Genomic DNA, 19,332 nt, shown 5'->3' with positions numbered 1-19,332 from the left:
AAAAGACTACCAATCAAGAATACTTTACTCAGCAAAATTATCCTTCAGAAATCAAATCGAATAAATACATTTGATACACCGCATTAACAGGATAAAAAAAATTATATCATCATCCCAACATGTGAGGAAAAAGCATTTGACCTAATTCATCTTTTCAGGATAAAAACTCTCAACAAAGTGGGTACTGAATTGTCACACCTGGACATAATGAAGTCCAATATGATAAGCCCAGAGCCAACATCATATGCAGTGGTAAAAAACTGAAAACTTTTATTCTAAGTTCAAGAACAAGGCAAAATTTCCAACTTGACCACTCCTATTCAACAGGATAGAGGAAGTCCTAGTCAAAGCAGTCAGGCAAGAAAAGGAAATAAAAGGCATCCAAGTCAGAAAAGAAGAAATAAAACTGTCTTTGCAGATGATATGTTCTTATATATACAAAATCCTGAAGATACCACCAAAAAGCTGTTCCAAGGATGAAGCATAAAAAATCAACATAAAGATGCAGGGGTGCCTGGGTGGCTCAGTCAGTTAAGCTTCTGACTTCGGCTAAGCTCATGATCTCGTGGTTTGTGGTTCAAGCCCCCTATTGGGCTCTGTGCTGACAGTTCAGAGCCTGGAGCCTGCTTTGGATTCTCTCTCTCTCTCTCTCTCTCTCTCTCTCTCTCTCTCTCTCTCTCTTTCTCTCTGCCCTTCCCCTGTACACACTCTGTCTCTTCAGCCTCTACTACAAAGCTGTGATCATCAAGACAGTATGGTATTGGCACAAAAACAGACACACAGACCAATGGAATAGAATAGAAACCCCAGAGGTGAACCCACAAATGTATGGCCAACTAAACATTGACAAAGCAGGAAACAGTATCCCATGGAAAAAAAGACAGTCTCTTTCTTCTGGTAGAACTGGACAGCAACATGCAGAAGAATGAAACTAGACGACTTTTCTTACACCATACACACAAATAAACTCAAAATGGATGAAGGGCCTGAATGTGAGACAGGAAACCATCAAAACCCTAGAGGAGAAAGCAGGAAAAAAAACCTCTTTGACCTCTGCCACAGCAATTTCTTACTTGACACATCTCCAAAGGCAAGGGAATTAAAAGCAAAAGTGAACTATTGGGACTTCATCAAGATAAAATCTTCTGCACTGCAAAGGAATCAATCAACAAAACCAAAAGGCAACCGACAGAATGGGAGAAGATATTTGCAAATGACATATCGGAAAAAGGAAGGGCTAATATCCAGAACCTGTAAAGAACTCACCAAAATCCACACCCACAAAACAAATAATCCAGGGAAGAAATGGGCAGAAGACATGAATAAACACTTTTCCAAAGAAGACATCCAAATGGACAACAGACACACATGGAAAGATGCTCAACGTCACTCCTCATCAGCGAAATACAAATCAAAACCACACTGAGATACCACCTCATGCTGGTAAGAGTGGCTAAAATGAACAAATCAGGAGACTACAGATGTGGGTGAGGATGTGGAGAAATGGGAACCCTCTTGCACTGTTGGTGGGAATGCAAACTGGTGCAGCCACTCTGGAAAACAGCGTGGAGGTTCCTCAAATAATTAGAAATAGAACAACCCTAGGACCCAGCAATAGCACTGCTGGGAATTTACCCAAGGGATACAGGAGTGCTGATGCATAGGGGCACATGTACCCCAATGTATACAGTAGCACTTTCAACAATCGCCAAATTATGGAAAGAGCCTAAATGTCCATCACCCGACGAATGGAGAAAGAAGATGTAGTTTATATATACAGTAGAATACTACTTGGCAATGAGAAAGAGTGAAATCTGGTCATTTGCAACAACGTGGATGGAACTGGAGAGTATTATGCGAAGTGAAAATAAGTCAGGCAGAGAAAGACAGATACCATATGTTTTCACTTATATGTGGATCCTGAGAAACTTGACAGGAGACCATGGGGGGGGGGGGGGGACGGGGGAAAATAAGTTACAGAGAGGGAGGGAGGCAAACAATAAGAGACTCATAAACACTGAGAATAAACTAAGGGTTGATAGGAGGTGGGGGATAGGGGAAAGTGGGCAATGGGCATTGAGAAGGGCACCTGTTGGGATGAGCACTGGGTGTTGTATGGAAACCAATTTGACAATAGATTATATTTAGTTAAAAAAATTACAAAATCAGCATCAAGAGATCAGTTGCATTTCTAAACAATAACAATGAAATAGCTGAAAAAGAAATATAAGGAAAAAATCCCCTTCCCCAAAACACCAAAAAGAACAAAATACTTTGGAATAAATTTAATCAAGGATTTCTGAAAGATAGGTACAGTAAAAACTACAAGACACTGGTAAAAGAAACAGCAGAGACACAAACAAATGGGAAGATAGCCCATTGTTCATGGATTTGAAAAATTAGTATCATTAAATATCCACATTACCTGAAACCACCTACAGAGTCAATGCAATCCTTGTCAAAATTGCAATGACCATTTTCACAGAAATAGGAAAAGCATTCCTCAAATGTGTAAGGAACAAAAAAGACCCCAAATAGCCAAAGCAATCCTAAGAAAGAAGAAAAAATCTGGAAGCATCACACTTGCTGGTGTCAAACTATTACAAAGTTATGGTAATAAAAACCGTACGAAGTTGCACAAAAACAAACACAAAGATGAATGAAACAGAATCAAGAACCCAGAAATAAACCCATGCATAAAGTCAACTAAAAACCCATGCATAAAGTCTCTTTGTTAAGAGACCCAAGAATACTCAAAAGAGAAAAGGTAATCTCTTCAATACATGATGCTGAGAAAACTGGATATTAACATGCAAAAGAAGAAAACTGTGCCTCTACCTTACACCACTCACAAAAGTCAACCCAAACTCAAATAAAGACTTCTATATAAAATCTTAAATCATAAAAGTCCTAGAAGAAAACATAGGATAAAAGCTCCGTATTTCAGACGGACCCAGTCCTGGCAATGAAACCACTGGAATAAAGGGATGACCTACCTGACATATTTTTCTCATGTTATACTATTTATTTTTGACAGTGACAGAGACAGAGCAAAAGCAGGGGAGGGGCAGAGAAAGAGGGAGACACAGAATCTGAAACAGGCTCCAGGCTCTGAGCTGTTAGCACAGAGCCTGACGCAAGGCTCAAGCTCGTGAAGTGCAAGATCATGACCTGAGCCGAAGTTGGACGCTTAACCAACTGAGGCACCCAGGCGCCCCGACATATTTGAAATTTGGAAATACACTGCTAAATCACCTTTCAGAAAGGAGTTACCAATTTCATCCAGCCACAGTGTCTAAGAATGTCATTTTCCTCACATTTCCTAACTTTGGTTATTTTTTTTAATAAAATATTTATCACTATGACTGCAAAAAATGGTATCTCATTGGTATTTACATTTTTCTCATTAGCACGTAGGATGAAATATCTCCACGAAAAATATGAAAATTGTTCATTATGAACATTAGCTCAAACTAGAAAAGTTTGTTGCATAGGAAAATAACAATTACCTAGTATTTAAATATTGCTATAGGCTTACCTATCAGAATCTTTATTTTCTGTAATAGGCAATTGATGGTTATCAGTTTTTCCATTCTGTCTTTGTGGAATTAATCCAGCAGCCGCAGCACCATGTATGTTTTCTGATACTTCCATGTCACTTCCTCTGTGCTTCTTTTTTTCTTCAACCTTTAATGGAACTTGATACTAAAGGTAATTGTTACTTTAGTCAATAAAAAGTTTTTTCATTCATTTTATCAGTTGACAGTTTGTCATAGATTCAATGGAGGAAAATATTCTGTTTACTTTATCATTACAAGTAATTGTAATTTTTATAAACTCGGCTTCATTTCTGTTGGAATTTTTTTTTTTAATTTTTTTTTTCAACGTTTATTTATTTTGGGGACAGAGAGAGACAGAGCATGAACGGGGGAGGGGCAGAGAGAGAGGGAGACACAGAATCGGAAACAGGCTCCAGGCTCTGAGCCGTCAGCCCAGAGCCTGATGCGGGGCTCGAACTCACGGACCGCGAGATCGTGACCCGGCTGAAGTCGGACGCTTAACCGACTGCGCCACCCAGGCGCCCCCATTTCTGTTGGAATTTAAAAAAAAGCAGAAGTTACCAAAATTTCTAAAAGGGCTTTCTTAATTTTGTACTCTTATTCATATCCACACTTTGCTACCGAGAATTCCCCACCCCCCCCCACCCCATCTGACCAAGAGATACAAAGAAATAAAAAGACAAGAGACAAAATTTGTCCTTTTCTATCCTTACCACCTGGGTTTTACACAACAGCCAGATTTAAAACATGGGACATGGAGGTGCTCCAGTAACAAAAACAGGAAGCTTTCCTTTTTCTGCACGGAGCTATTCTTTCCCTGACTGCCTTTTACAGTTCTTTTTCTTTTGGATCGTAAGGTTCTCAAAAAAAGTGACAGTGTCCCCTAAATTTATGAACCAAAGTTTGCCACAACACAAAAGGAACAAAGTGAAATGGACGTTAGGGTGGAATTCTGGGAAATTAGTAACGCTCTCCGAATCTCACATTCAATAAGCATAAAACTTTATAGGGAGAGGGTATAAAAGTAATGATCACCTTTAATCCCATTTGCTACTGATAACACGAGTAAAACTCAAAAAGGTTAAATGATTTGTCCCAAGTTCCTAAGGTGGCATTCCCTAGCATTTTATGGCACCAAAAGAGATGATACGATTCTTGAATGCTGAATCACAGAAATGACCACAAATTCATTAAATTAATCAGATGCATGAAAAGTGTGACTTTGGCACAGTAAATTAATACCTTGATAGGGGACGAGGAGATTAGCTACTTATTCTTTTAAAGGAGGGTATCTCTAGATTTTGTCTATTTCTAAAGTCCACACATCTCAAAAGTCAGTTTTCTCCCTTGGAGTTAAATACTGAAGGTTTGCTGAAGGTTCATGCTACCTACATGGTAAAAATCATACAGGCCAGGGGCGCCTGGGTGGCTCGGTCGGTTGAGCGTCCGACTTCAGCTCAGGTCATGATCTCGCGGTTCGTGAGTTCGAGCCCCGCGTTGGGCTCTGTGCTGACAGCTTGGAGCCTGGAGCCTGTTTCCGATTCTGTGTCTCCCTCTCTCTCTCTCTCTGACCCTCCCCCGTTCATGCTCTGTCTCTCTCTGTCTCAAAAATAAATAAACGTTTAAAAAAATCATACAGGCCAAAAGGTATCATACTTTATTGAACATAAAGTGAAGGTTTGACTCAACAGAAACATCTGAGAATGATGATTAAAAAATGTGGAAAAAAGGGGTTGACAATACAAATAGCTGTTACTAAGCCTATCTCAAAGGGGTCATGTAGAAATTCTAAGTTCCAAGATTGTGAGTAAAGCAGACAAGACTGCCTATATTTGTGGGCAATAAGCTTAGGAATTCCCTGAGCCTGCACTGATGGGTTAACCAGGTGTAAAAAATTACAAAGCCATAGGAACTCACACCCAAGTTTGGGTAAACAAGATTAGGTATCTAGGTATAGAGAGGGCGGGCAAAGGCTCTAAGACCAAGGTGTGTTAGGTAAACAAGATTAGATATTCAGGAGGACACACTCCCCAATTTAGTACTATGGCAGAAAGCTGCTTTCACAGGAAGGAAGGACCAAATGAGGTAAACAGGTAAATAGGGCTATAGGCTGTAGGCTGCAGGGTGAAGATGCCCAGAGGGGAGCTAATTAGCAAAAGAAAGGTGCCTTGTGGATCCTGAGGCAGCATCTGTCTTCTCCCCTAGACTAGTTAAGATAAACAGAGAAGGTGCCTCAGGTCGGCTGTTAACAACCATCTTCCAGGGGCCAGGATTTTGTTTTATATTGACCCAAACCCCTAACACCCTATATCTTCAAACCCCCTTTCCCTCATGCCCATGAGTTCACGTTCACAAATTGTCTCTTTGTGCACGTCCATCACCATGTTTCGAAGCCTTCTGATCCTAATAAAAACAGAGCAAGGACCCTTAATCGGGGCTCCTGTGTTCTCTGGGACATTAGCTGCCTCTCCCATTGTAATCCTGCATCTCGCTGCTGTCTTGCTAGACAAGCAAGAACCCTAGACCCAGAGTCTACAGACACATACTGAAGCAATACATAGATTCCTTTAGCTAGGAACATTTGTTTATATTCCTTCTCTTAGTTATTGCTTCTTTCCCATTTTATTGTTTATAGAAATGCAATTTATATTTAAGTCAATGTATTTTTTAAAAACCTGGAGATTATTATGTTTTTTAAGCAGTTTCCTTATGGTTATTCTGGTTCATGAGGTCACATGGTACTTATATAGCTAAGTTAGTTTCCCAGTTCATATACTACCTGGAAGACTGACACAGAAACTTTAAGGAAAACAAATCATACGAATGTTTTCCTGAACTCCTATTTGTTAGATAGCAGAAATAATCTATTTCCAGACACAATTACTTATTTAGACAATTCCATTTTATGCAACTCTTGTTCTCTTAAGTGGAAAATCAGAATGGATTAGATAATTGCTAAAGAGAAAAAACAAGAGTAACAGCAAGGCGGACCTCCTTCTCTTTTGGAGGTTGAACTTTCTCTCTTTCCAAAGACAGGAACTCTACTTGAGACATGCCTATCTCATTCTTAAACCTTTGCATATCTTGATGTAATTCTTCACTTAGATATACTTCAGATGCTGGAAAACTAGATGCTGAAGAAGAACTCACAATTTCTAATTCAGAATCAATACTTTTATAGTTAGGAGTACTGTCATTATATGCATATAAAGCCTTCTGGAAAAAAGTCTTGTACTGGTTTTGTTTTCTCGTGTTTGTGACAGCAGAAATATCATGCCTTTTTGTTTGAACCATGTGTTTCATCACATCGCAGCAGACAATCCACAAATGAAAAAGGCTCTCTGAATCACTAGACTGAGGTCTAATTTACAGTCGGTGGTATTTTGGTCCATATTTTTTGCCATTTGCATGTCAAACTCTTGGCCTTCTTTCACTTTAAATGTAACTAGTGGGTTCCTTGCTTTTTTATTTTCTATATCATTTTAAAAATCCTCATTGTTGTTAAAAAGATGCTCAATGTCTGGTTTGTTCTCATTTTCATAGTCTGATTTACTTTCTTTCTTTCTGTAATATGAAATTTATTGTCAAATTGGTTTCCATACAACACCCAGTGTTCATCCCAACAGGTGCCCTCCTCAATGCCCATCACCCAGCCTCCCCTCCCTCCCATCCCCCATCAATCCTCAATTTATTCTCAGTTTGTAAGAGTCTCTTATGGTTTGGCTCTCTCCCTCTCTAAGGTTTTTTTTGTTTTGTTTTGTTTTCACTTCCCCTCCCCCATGGTCTTCTGTTAAGTTTCTCAGGATCCACAAAAGAGTGAAAACATATGGTATCTGTCTTTCTCTGTATGGCTTATTTCACTTAGCATCACACTCTCCAGTTCCATGCACATTGCTACAAAAGGCCATATTTCATTCTTTCTCATGGCCAAGTAGTATTCCATTGTGTATATAAAGCACAATTTCTTTATCCATTTGTCAGGTGATGGACATTTAGACTCTTTCCATAAATTTGGCGATTGTTGAAAGTGCTGCTATAAACATTGGGGTACAAGTGCCCCTACACATCGGCACTCCTGTATCCCTTGGGTAAATTCCTAGCAGTGCTATTGCTGGGTCATAGGGTAGATCTATTTTTCATTTTTTGAGGAACCTCCACACTGTTTTTCAGAGTGGCTGCACCAGTTTGCATTCCCACCAACAGTGCAAGAGGGTTCTTGTTTCTCCACATCCTCGCCAGGATCCATAGTCTCCCGATTTGTTCATTTACCCACTCTTGACTGGTGTGAGGTGATATCTCAGTGTGGTTTTGATTTATATGTCCCTGATGATTTGCTTTCTTTTAAAGAAAGCTTAGAAGATGACTGGCGAGCATAGTCTGGGGACCCAGAGTATGAATAAGAGAGAATGACATTTTCAAGACTAGGCTCATTTTGTTCAGGAAATGCCTGAAATACTACCGAGACAGACACTCCAAATGCATCTTCTTCCTCACAATCAACTACAGTATCTGTCCAATTCAAAGGTATCTCCTTTCAGTTGGTTCCTTCTTAGAGTGACCCCGTGGTGGTTCTTCAAGATGAGTAGGAATGCTGTATTATAAACAAATTTCAACAACTTCAGCTTTCATTCACTGGTGATGAGTTTTAAGCTATTTTTCCAGTCTAATTTGTCTTATTTGATCTACACTTCATCAAAGTTTTGCATAGAAGCATGTCTTAAATATACAGATATATCATGCTCCCTATCACATTCCTTATTCATTGCTGGTTCTTGAGTCATTTTTTGCAGTTGCAAAAACGGATGGTTAATTTCCTTGTTTTGATTTTCACATGTCTTTTCTGCCAGGATACATGTTTGTAAAAATACCTTAAGTAATCAAGTATGGAAAAAGAAAAATGAGAAAATAATTACAATTTAACTGTTAACTTTCTTAACCTATGTTTAGCTGTTCCCAAGTCACTGGATTGTAACTTCCTGTAAGAAGTGAAAACTAACTTGCCTTAGCCTAAGGCAGAAGAAAAATATGACTCATAAACTTAACCTTGTCAGTTTTTGGAACTAAAAAATCCATTACGTGTTAAATCGACCAAAAAATAAGTTAGATGATTTTTAATGTTACAAACCTTAAAAACTATTTAGCTTACCATCCCTTATAACGAGCACTAAAGTACATTTGAGTACTTTTTAAAGATTAATAACTAGATAATTGGAAAACTTTAAACTATTAGCAGCCAAATCAATTAATATCAAAGAGAAAGAAATGCGATGGCAGTGTGAATCAGCTTAAGATTCTCTCTCTCCCCTGCCCTCACCGACCCACGTACTCTGTCCTCTCTCTGTCAAAAGAAATAATTAAAAGAGAAAGAAATCATAAGGAACAGAAAATACGTTTACAGGAGAGTACTCTATTTATTGAAAAATATCTGTGTGTAAGTGGACTCCCACGGTACAAACCCACCTGGTTCAAGGGTCAACTGCATACCTGTATGATGTCTCCACCAAGAGATTACTGGAACTTAACATAGAGCCAAATTAGAAAATCAAAACCCCGTTCCTACTTTCCCATTCTTTTCTGGACACTATGGCCATTTTATTGGCCTTCAGACATCTTCACATTTCAAACAAGTATTTTCTTGGGGGGCCTGGGTGACTTAGTCGACTAGGCGCCCAACTTTGGCTCAGGTCATGTTCTCAATTTCATGAGTTCGAGTCCTGCATTGGGCTCCTTGCTCTCAGTGCAGAGCCTGCTTCGGATCTTCTGTCCCCCCACCCCGCTCTCAACAATAAACAAACATTCACCAAACAAAGTATCCTCAATATATAGTAAGTCACTAAAAGCCACTGCGATCATTTTGTCTTCTATTTCTATAGCACGCTTTACAGTTTACAAAACGTTGCCACATTTGTTCATTCCACATAACCAAGAGGTGGGTATTAGTGCCATTTTTAGGAACGAGGTCATTGACATTCAAGCAAGTTTTTCCAAGATGCCACAGCTAGGAAGTGACGGAACCAAGATGCTAGCATGTCTTTTGATTTCAAGTACAGTGCTTGTAGCATTATGCAGCAGCTGCCTGAGCCTAAGAGATCAGGACCTTTTCACCTCCTTCCCTAGTTGTCACCTTAGAATAGGTCATCATTACTTTACTTACATTACCACAAGTAGGACTGCGAAGTTATTTTAATTATCCAAAATGGGTTTTACTTATTGAAGCACCACTAAACCAAACTGTGGTCATCATAATCCCAATGCTCCTTGTAGATCTACTTGACAATCCAAATATATTATTATCAAGTCCCAGGCCATATCTTTGGAAGGTTCAAGTTGTAAACACCATAATCCAAACTCTTTCTGGATGTCAGGAGGAGTCTGACACATGATCCCGTATACACCACAGGATCATACACTTGGCCATACGTTGACCTAGAGTAATTCTTTAGTGTTTCAGATACCTTAACTTCAAAACCCAAACTCATTCCCTCCAAGCCTCCGTTTTCTGCACTAATACTACACAACTTTCATTACGTCTGCAAATTAGCAGAACTCTACTATGCTGTGTGCTCATAATTAACACATAATTATTTTATCACATATAGGAAAACACAGAAGGAAATCGTTTCTGTGGGCAAATGCAGAGATGAGAGAGTGAAGTCAAAGCATCTCTTGGACGTTTTAACATCACTCCATGCTTATACTTAAAAATAAGAAGAAGACAGTACCTCAGGAAGAGAAGGTGATTCTACATCTTCCTCTTCTCCTAATTCTAATGCTGACATCATATCTAGAGAATACGGTCACAGATAAATTAATGAAAACATGTGTTACTATGAACTTCAAACACATACACAAGTCTATCTCCATTCATGAATATTTCAATAAAATAAAAGCAATAGCAGAAAAGATGTTCAGGGGGTTCAAGATTTTCCGGAAGTAAAAGGGGGTCGTACTTGGGATACTCAGAAAGAAAGATAGCAACAGAAAAATATCTTCACGAAAAAAGGATAATATATTTGGATCTACATACTTTTAGATTTTTCTCATACTAGTATTGAATCATAGGAAAACAACTCACAGAGATTCACTAGCTTACCACTTCTGTAATTTTTATGCACTCCACCAGCAGAAGTCACACTGTCATTAACTGTTTGCTCTGGTGGCACATTTTCAATAATACCAACACCATCTTCCTTCGCTTCCGTTGCTGACTTTGCTGTTCCTTCCTAGAAAAACAGCACAAAACAAAAACCCAACTTCAGAAAAACATCACATTATTTCATTTGGTCATGCACTCACCCACTCGGAAAGACAAGCACATACTGTATCTGTCAAGTAACAGCCACGATCCGGGGAGGAGCTGGAAAGAGAAATAAAAGACAGACCTGTTCTATATGCTAGTAGCGGTAGAGATGCATGAAAACAGGTAAGGACAGAAAAATACCATCCTCTAGTTCTACAAGGGAAGTGAATAACATACAGTGAACGCACAAAGGAGGAAACACTTACATTTGGGAAGCTCAGCAAACGCTGGGAAGATAGGGCTGTATCTTAAAAGACAAAGTGCACGGGGAGGGTGTGAAGGGCATTCTGGAATGAGCAAAAGGATCAAGTATGAAATAACATAGTAAGTGACAACACCTATGCAATATGGCAAACCTGGAACAGAGTTATTGGGAATGGGATAGACAGAGACATATTACCGGAACATCAGGACGAAACCAAAAAAAAAAAAAAAAAAAAAAAAAAAAGAGCAGTGTTATGCTAGAACAAGAATTTTCTCCTTCAGGTAATGGGGATCCATTGAATAAGCAGAGGAGTGACCTCGTCACAAGTATATTTTAGAAAGGTCACTCTGGCAATGTAGGATGTAGGACAATGTAGGCAATGTAGGATGAACGTAAAGACAGCAAAACCAGAAGAGTACTGCAAAATTATAGGTGAGAGAGTGAATTACAGGAATAACATATGAAAAATGGGAAGCAGGTACAAACTATCGAATGTGGTGAGTGACAGCATGCGGTCATTTCAGGGAAGTTCGGAGTCCAGGACTTTTCCTGTTTCGGGAATGCTATTTATTAGACGAGGGAACACAAATGACAGAGCAGATTACAAAGAGTCGGGAAAGAGGAAAGGGAAAGCGTCAGAAACAATGTCTTTAAACTAGGGCATATTAAATTTAAAGTACCCCGTGGACGTAGGAAGAAAATGTTAGGGCCGCCTGGATGCCTCAGTCAGTTAGCACCTGACTCTTGATTTTGGCTCCGGGCATGATCTCACAGTTCATGGGTTCAAGCCCCCCATCTGGTTCTGCGCTGACAGTGCAGGGTCTGCTTGGGATCTTCTCTCTCTCCCTCTGTCTCTCTGCCCCTCCCCACTTGTGCTCTCTCTGTCTCTCTCTCCAATTAATAAATGAATAAACTTAAAAAAAACAAAAAGACAGAAAATTCAGATCAATACAGTTCAAGTAAGAAAAAAGCCCATCATAAATATCTATAAAACATATTGAACTGATATAATAATGCAAACCTACACAGAACTCTGAAGTTGTGAAAAGGAAAGCAAAAGGAGGCGGGAAGAGTTCAGATGGCAGAGGAGGGGGATCAGAATTTCCCTTGTCCCTCAAACACAGCAGTATTGAGGTCACAACACTTGGAATGCCAGAAATACAGGCTGCAGAAGGACAGAAAAATCTCCACAAGTGCAAACAGACAGCTTGGCGGTACAGAAGTGTGTGTATGTGAATTGGAAGAAATAAAATGGGCAGCACAGGCATAGAGTGGGGGGAAGCCCTTTGGTGGAGAAATGAAAGGAAGATAGAGAGAGAGGCTGTGGGAAGTGTATTTGGATAAGAGAAAACCTGTATGGACCACCGACCAAGGAGAGGTCCAGAGAGCCAGTTTCTACTTTGCAAAACAGCCTTAGAAGCCAAAAAACAGAATTTTCAAGGTTGCCAGACTTTCTCTAGACCAGAGCTGCCACCTCCCATGCCTGGTGGGGAGGGAGCCGCCCCTAGGCTTGGTAGCAATCCCAGGGCTACACTGGGAGAGAACACCTTGAGTATGGTGGAAAGAGGAGGTATTGCAGCCAGGTTGCTCTCACACCCCGGTTTACAACTTTAATTACCTTTCCCCATACAAGGCAACATTGGGCAGATTCCAAGGATTAGAACATGAGTATCTTGGGGGGTGGGCATTATTCCGACACAGATAACATTGCCCAGGAGTATCTGGGAGCAAGTACTATTTGAATGTAGAAACCCCTCCCTCCATAGGTACCCAGGGAGAGAATAAGAGACACTTGGCCTTTTGGGGGGGGGGCACTGGAGTCTCAGGGGGGCAGAACCCTTGAGTGTCTGCACCATGTCCTGTGTTCCTTTCGCCCTTGTCCTCCTCAGTCTGCACAGGTGAGAGCCGACCTGCCCTGGGTGGAAGATTTGTGGGGGACCTCTCAGCTCTGTTCCACCCCATCACTCCCCTGGCTTTCTGTTTCACCTGTTCCTTCCCATGCCAGGGTGTGTGTGGCCCAGGCAGGGCTGACTCAGCCACCCTCTGTATCCAAGAGCCCAGGACAGATGGCTACCATCACCTACACTGGACACAGCAACAGTGTTGGCAACCAGGGAGCAGCTTGGTTGTAGAAACACCTGGGCCATGTTCCCAAACTCCTGACCCACAGAATTATAACAGATTTTAAGGGATCTCAGAGAGATTCTTAGGCTCCAGGTTAGGCAGCCCAGCATCTCTCTCTCTCTCTGCGGCTTGAGCCTGGAGATGAGGTTGAGTATTACTGCCCAGCACAAGGCAGTGGCTTGGGGCCTGCATTGTGCTCAGGGCTCACAGGGAAGTGAGATTAAAACCCATGGGCTGCCTGCACCTATTCACTGCCCAGAGCCTTCCTTGTCACTGTGCTTAGTGGGGTAATTGGCTGCTGAGTTCCAGGGATGTGTCCGTGGGGTGGGGTGGTGGAGGGTGGTCACGCATGGCCATCCTTTCTCTTATGGTCTCCTGGAACTGGGTGTGTTGCTGCACCTCCATTTCTAAAGTCCTGAGTGTGGCCTGCTGACTCAGCCGTCCTCACTGTCTGGGGCTCTTGATCAGAAGATCACTCTGTCCTGCACTGGAAGCATGTTAGTTCCTAGGACCAGCTTGCCTAGGGAAAAAGCTCTCCCCTCAAAACTCTTGCTCACTCCCAGTCTCCTGCTTCTATATGTACACCCCCAAAGAGTAGACCCAGTTGATCCCTGGATCCGATCTTAGGCTGAGGGTAACTGGCTTGTTACAAGGAGGGCTCAAGTCTGCCAGAGTGGAACACCCATGAAATATGCTGAGAGCTGTCTCTCTGTCCCTGAGGACACATCCCTGCATTGTCCTCTCCCCCTAGTCAGGGATGACAGCATGGGAGGAACTGCAGGGTGAGGTGAAGATTGTCCACCCCTCATGACTGCCATAGTGGGAAGCTGGCTGGTCTTGGCCAGTCCATCACTGTCCTTTGTCCTTCTGATGTCCTCAATCTGGAACAAGTGTTGTCTGAGCACGGCTTCCCTCTGGCCCCCCTCTACAGGGATCTCCACCATGGAGGCCATTTTGCTGAGGTCAGGGCTTCGCCACGGAAAAGAGGCTGCAGCCTGAAGAGGAAGCTCGTGGGCAGTAAGGAGACCCCTGACTGTGAAGAGGGGGCAGCGGACAGAGCATGGGGTGCAGTTCTGTCTCTCCAGGGTCCCCTTTGTGTAGGTGCCTCTGGCCCTCAGGCAGCAGGGGGTGTGGTGGGCCTGCGCTGCTAGAGCCCCTGGGGCACAGTCCTGGCTCAGAGCTCGGATGGGGCTCCCTCCAGGGCTAGGAGAAGGATCTGCATGTCCCATTGAATAGGGCAAGTGGGTTCCTCAGGAAGCAGAGCTCCAGGGGCATGTCCATCACAGCCTACGAGCTCCCCTCCCCTCCTCCTCCCTCTCTATCCAGGTGATCTGCTGTCCATGAGTCAGGGGAGGCCCGGCCATTTCCTTCTTATCTGAGGGCACAACAGCCTCACCATCCCCGTGTCTCTCTGCCTTTCTTGCAGGGCCCTGGGCACAATCTGCACTGTCCCAGGAATCTCAGTGGTGGGGTATCCTGGCCAGAGAGGTCCCTATCTTGCACTGGGCAGGGCAGCATCTTTAGACTGTGCTGTGCAGGCTGGTATCAACCGCTCCCTGGTGCTGCCCCCAAAGCTGTGATGCCCAGAAGTCCTTGGTGCTCACTTCCTTCTGGGATTATGGTTAGGCTTGCCCACTTCAATTAGCTGTGGAGTGAACCACCTTGCATTCGATGGAAAACTCTGAGTCTGTTTAGAATGATATATGTTCATCGAAGGAACGACGTAGGAAGTGACCACTAAGGATTCAAGTGTGAGTTCTGTTCCTTAGGAAGTTGTCTTGGTGACTTATCCCATGTCTTCAGCGACTGTGGGGCTAAACAGGCTTTTCTGCCTGGTTTTGGACAAGAAATTTACTGACCTCTCTTCAGACAGGCTGCATGCAGAGGTGACTAAACTCACTTTACAAGTTTGGATTAAACGGACAATTGCCAGTTAAGTGCTTGGGACACGTGGGCGAGCATGGGGTGGGGTGGGGGGGTTGTGTTCTTTGGAAGAACCTGAGAGACTGTACAATGGACGTGCCAGGAGGGCAGGGACACCACAGCACTACTGTGTATCCCATGTCCCCAGTAGAGACATCCAGCCCCTAGACATCTGTGCTTTAAGGAAAACAAAAGGCAGGCACACAACGTAGAACTGAGAAAAGAATGCCCATGATAGAGGCTGACTGGTACTGGCACGAAAACACTCAGATCAATGGAACAGAATAGAGAACCGAGAAATGGACCCACAAACGTATGGCCAACTAATCTGGGACAAAGCAGGAAAGAATACCCAATGGAATAAAGACAGTCTCTTCAGCAAGTGGTGCTGGGAAAACCGGACAGCGACATGCAGAAGAATGAACCTGGACCACTTTCTTACACCAAAAGACAGAGTTTGGGATTGGCTGTGGCAATGGGGGGGGGGGGGTGACAGCTGTGGTGACTGGTCCTAGCATGGACCTCAGAGCTGCATGGAGGCTCAGGCCTGCTGAGTGAGGTCGTGACCCAGTAATGCGGGGCCAGGCCTCCACACGTTTAGTGATAACAGGACAAGCACCTTGCGAGGACATTAGGCAAATACTACTTCTGTCTTCACAAGCACCCCTTGAGGATGGTACTGGAATGACTGTCACTCCTATTTTAGACATGAGGAAAGGGACTCCTAGAGAGGTTTGTTGAGCCTGCCCTGGGTCATGCGGTGTGAAGGACAGAGCTGGGCATGGAGCAGGCTGCGCAGATACAGATCCTGCACCCTCCCCCATGTACACCCGTTGTCCTGTCGCTGGGGAATCTCTGTCCTGTTCACCAGGTGCAAGGGGGTGTGTGCAGCATGCCTGTGTGAGTAAGAACTTTGCAGACTCTGCCTCCATCGATACTAATTATTCTCTGGAAGATACATATGAAATAAACACACAATAAAAAGTCACCTAGGAGGGGATCCCTGAAACAGATCACCTGAGCACAGCTCTAGTCAGGGAGCACTTGGGTGGCTCTCTTGGAGGGGCTGACTAAGCCCCCAGCTGAGGAATGTATTCAGGGTAACTGGGGTGCAGCATGGGTCACGGCTGGGGTGAGCAGTGGTGGAAGCAATGTCTCCTGCAGAGGAAAAAGCATATGGATGGAATCAGGAGGTGACAAGGAAAATTTGAGAAGGAAGTGATGGGAGGCCTATGTGACAGGAGCTTTACCTCAATCAACAAGACAACTTGTAACCAACCCAGCAAACTGCAGGGTGTGCTTAGACACAGCTCAGGGCACAGAGTCAGCTTGAAGCCACAATAACAGTGTCCTGAGGCTCAGACTTCCGTGATAGGAGATACAGTGAGAATCTGAGTCCTCCCCAACCTCTGTGCCATACACACATCTGTGTGATACAGGTTTGGAATGGTCTCTAGGAAAACAGGATACAAAAATCAGCTGCATCCTCTTGGCTGCTATAGACAGCTTTGAGCAGTTTGGAGCAATTCTGCACGTATTTTAAAGATGCAACATGGAGGGGCACCTGGGTGGCTCAGTCAGTTGAGAATCCGACTTTGGCTCAGGTCATGAGCTCATGGTCTGTGAGTTCGAGCCTCGAGTCAGGCTCTTTGCTGACAGCTCAGAGCCTGAAGCCTGCTTTGGATTCTGTATGTCTCTCTCTCTCTCTCTCTCTGCCCCCCCCCCCCCACTCATGCTCTCTCTCACGTACGCACATGTGCACTGTAAAAAATAAAAACATTAAGAAAAATTTTTTTAAAGGATGCAATGTGGATCTCCAATGCCTGGAAGCTTTACATTGTATCTTGGAATCCCTGGATATGTTCACATTTCTTTTCCACATATCACAAGTCTCATCAAGATAGTTTTTGATAAAACATTCCTGGCCAAAAGTAATTATTTTGTTTTATTCCAAAATATCCATCTCTGTGACTGTGAGGATGAGTGAAATTTATAAGTGAAAGAAATCATAAATATCCAAATTTGACCACTACAAAATAATATATATATATAATAAGCTTTGAACAATTGTTTACTTTTTCCAACTTAAAAATAACACAACAAAACCACATCTAATAACCTAAATTCAACTGGAGGATACTGTCAATATTAGCCACAGGTGCTGGGTTACACTATTCAGTACACTGTTTTAAGAAAATTCCTTTTATTCATTTATTTATTTTTAACACTTATTTAATTTTTGAGAGAGAGGGTGAGCATGAGTTGGGAAGGGGCAAGAAAGAGAGGGAGACAGACCATCTGAAGCGGGCTCTGCACCGAGCACAGAGCCTGACACAGGGCTCAAACTTATGAACCGTGAGATCATGACTTGAGCTGAAGTGGGATGCTTAACCAACTGAGCCACCCAGGTGCCCTTAAGAAAGTTCCTTTTAAGCCGGGGTGGAGGGGCAGCCTGCTGGCAAAGCAGAGCCCCCGAGTCTGGCTTGCAAAAACGGAGAGGCCGGACGGAGTGTGTTCTGACAGCAAGCAGGATTTAACATCTGGAAGGTTATAAGTTAACAGATCTGCTCAGAGAACGGGGCGGGGGGGGGGGGTGCTGGAGGACAACGGGAGGGAGAGTTGTTGAGCCCTGGACAACAGAGCGCGGCTTGGCCGGGAACAAAGGCGCTTGCCAGCGCCATCTCCCTCGCCCATCCCCCAGCCAAAATGCCAAAGGGAACCGGTTCCTGTCAGGGAACTTGCTTGCACTGCACAAACGCCCAATGCTGTGCTTCTGCGGATCCATCCCTCCGAAGATCTGACTCCTTCCCGGTGCCGCAGGGCCCCTCACAAAGCGGATCTCCAAAGGAAAAGCGAGCTGAGCCTGCCCCTCCCGCCCCTGTGCACCTTGCCGATCCACCCCAGCTAATACGCCAGATCCCCAGCACCACAAGCCTGGCAGTGTGCAAGTAGCCCAGATGGGCCACGCCACCCCACAGTGAATCCCACCCCTAGGAGGGGGGAAGAGAAGGCACACACCAGTCTGACTGTGGCCCCAGCGCTGGGCTGGGGGCAGACATCAGGTTGGACTGCAGCCCCGCCCACCAACTCCAGTTATACACCACAGCACAGGGGAAGTGCCCTGCAGGTCCCCACCACTCCAGGGACTATCCAAAATGACGAAACAGGAGAATGCCCCTCAAAAAAAATCTCCAGGAAATAACGACAGCCAATGAACTGATCAAAAACTATTTAAACAATACAACAGAAAGTGAATTTAGAATAATAGTCATAAAATTAACCGCTGGGCTTAAAAACAGTATAAAGGACAGCAGAGAAGCTATTGCTACAGAGATCAAGGAACTAAGGAACAGCCAGGAGGAGCTAAAAAATGCTATTAATGAGCTGCAAAATAAAATGGAGACAACCACAGCTCGGATTGAAGAGGCAGAGGAGAGAATAGGTGAACTAGAAGATAAAATTATGGAAAAAGAAGAAGCTGAGAAAAAGAGAGATTAAAAAATCCAGGCGTAGGAGGGGAAAATTAGAGAACTGATACACTAAAAAGAAATAATATACGCATAATTGGTATCCCAGAGGAGGAAGAGAGAGGGAAAGGTGCTGAAGGGGTACTTGAAGAAATAATAGCTGAGAACTTCCCTGATCTGGGGAAGGAAAAAGGCATTGAAATCCAAGAGGCACAGAGAACTCCCTTCAGACATAATGAATTGATCTTCTGCACGACATATCATAGTAAACTGGCAAAATACAAGGATAAAGAGAAAATTCTGAAAGCAGCAAGGGATAAACGTGCTCTAACATATAAAGGGAGACCGATAAGACTAGTGACGGATCTCTCTACTGAAACTTGGCAGGCCAGAAAGGAATGGCAGGAAATCTTCAATGTGATGAACAGAAAAAATATGCAGCCGAGAATCCTCTATCCAGCAAATCTGTCATTTAGAATAGGAGAAATAAAGGTCTTCCCAAACAAACAAAAACTGAAGGAATTCATCACCACTAAACCAGCCCTACAAGAGGTCCTAAGGGGGATCCTGTGAGACAAAGTAACAGAGACATCGCTACAAGCATGAAACCTACAGACATCACAATGACTCTAAACCCGTATCTTTCTATAATAGCACTGAATGTAAATGGATTAAATGCGCCAACCAAAAGACATAGGGTATCAGAATGGATAAAAAAACAAGACCCATCTATTTGGTGTCTACAAGAGACTC

This window comes from Prionailurus bengalensis, chromosome F2, assembly GCF_016509475.1.
Source record: "Prionailurus bengalensis isolate Pbe53 chromosome F2, Fcat_Pben_1.1_paternal_pri, whole genome shotgun sequence".
Taxonomy (NCBI): Eukaryota; Metazoa; Chordata; class Mammalia; order Carnivora; family Felidae; genus Prionailurus; species Prionailurus bengalensis.
Note: the sequence above shows the minus strand (reverse complement) of the source record.